The sequence below is a fragment of the Microtus ochrogaster genome, chromosome 24 (assembly GCF_000317375.1).
Source record: "Microtus ochrogaster isolate Prairie Vole_2 chromosome 24, MicOch1.0, whole genome shotgun sequence".
NCBI lineage: Eukaryota > Metazoa > Chordata > Mammalia > Rodentia > Cricetidae > Microtus > Microtus ochrogaster.
In genome coordinates, this window is record NC_022024.1 from 32,502,194 (window position 1) to 32,503,367 (window position 1,174).

A 1,174-nucleotide genomic window follows, 5' to 3' on the forward strand; every position below is an offset into this window, starting at 1 on the left:
CTTCCATGGTCTTAGGATCCTGAACCACATAAGTGGATCTAGCATACACCTTGCTCTGCTTCCTGGCCACAGATACAATGATGTCAGCTGCCTCACGCTCCTCCTAGCATGCCACCCTCAAGATGATGGACTGGAGCCAAAAGAAAACCATCTTCTCTCAAGCTGTTGGGCTTTTCACCACAGAAATGAGAAGAATGACTAGTAATTTTATTATTTATAAAATAATGCTGTTATTATCCTGCTTATCCACTTCCTCCTCGTGTGCACAGCAAATTACCCATGATAGCAAGTCCCAGCAGACCCACAAAGCCCTTCACCTCTTACAGTCATCACCTCCCTTTCCCTCATTTGAATCCTTAAGACGTTTATTTCCAAACCTAGTGAGAGCCAGCTTCGCTCTCACTGCTCCATTGTGACTTTACGGGAAGTGAAATATATCCCTGAACTCTGAGCCTTATCCTGTTAGGCTCGGGTTATGGTGTTTGCATAAGGTTTTAACTCCACGTAAACTGATTTACAATTCAGTCCGTTCACAAGCCCGTAGTTAATGTATGAGAGATGTCTAACAAATGACCAACTCACCCTCAATATTTTCCTGGCTCGTTTCCCTTGTCCTGGCATTGGTTTTAATCTCTGCTCTTGACATTTCTCCAACTCTGCGGCTCTGAGGGCAGCATTTGTTATTACGGCTTTGGCCAAGTGAAGCTAACAGTTATCCTTGATCCTATGGGGGGAAATCAGTTTAATGCCAATCTTTACGGATAGCCACGAGCAACATTCTCCACAGTTCTCTGCTCTCCTGGAAAAAAGTCATGGTTTCTGGGACTGGGGAGATGGTTGGAAAAACACTTCTTGAACAAGCATGAGGGCCTGATTTTGATCCCCAATACCCACAAAAAACAGCTGGAACAGCTGAATGAGTCTGTAATCTCAGCACTTGGAAAATGGGGACAGAGGTTCCTAGACCTCAAGGGACAGCCAGTCTAGCTAAATGAGTGAGCTCTGGGTTTGCAAAGAGAGCACCATGTCAAAAAGAACATGGAGAATAAATGAAGAAGATACTCAGCATTGGCATCTGGCCTCCATGTTCACACACTTGGAAACAGCTTCGTATCTCAACGATGAACTTTATGCTTCTAAATTTACACCTTCAGCCAGCACCTCTTTCCTGAGC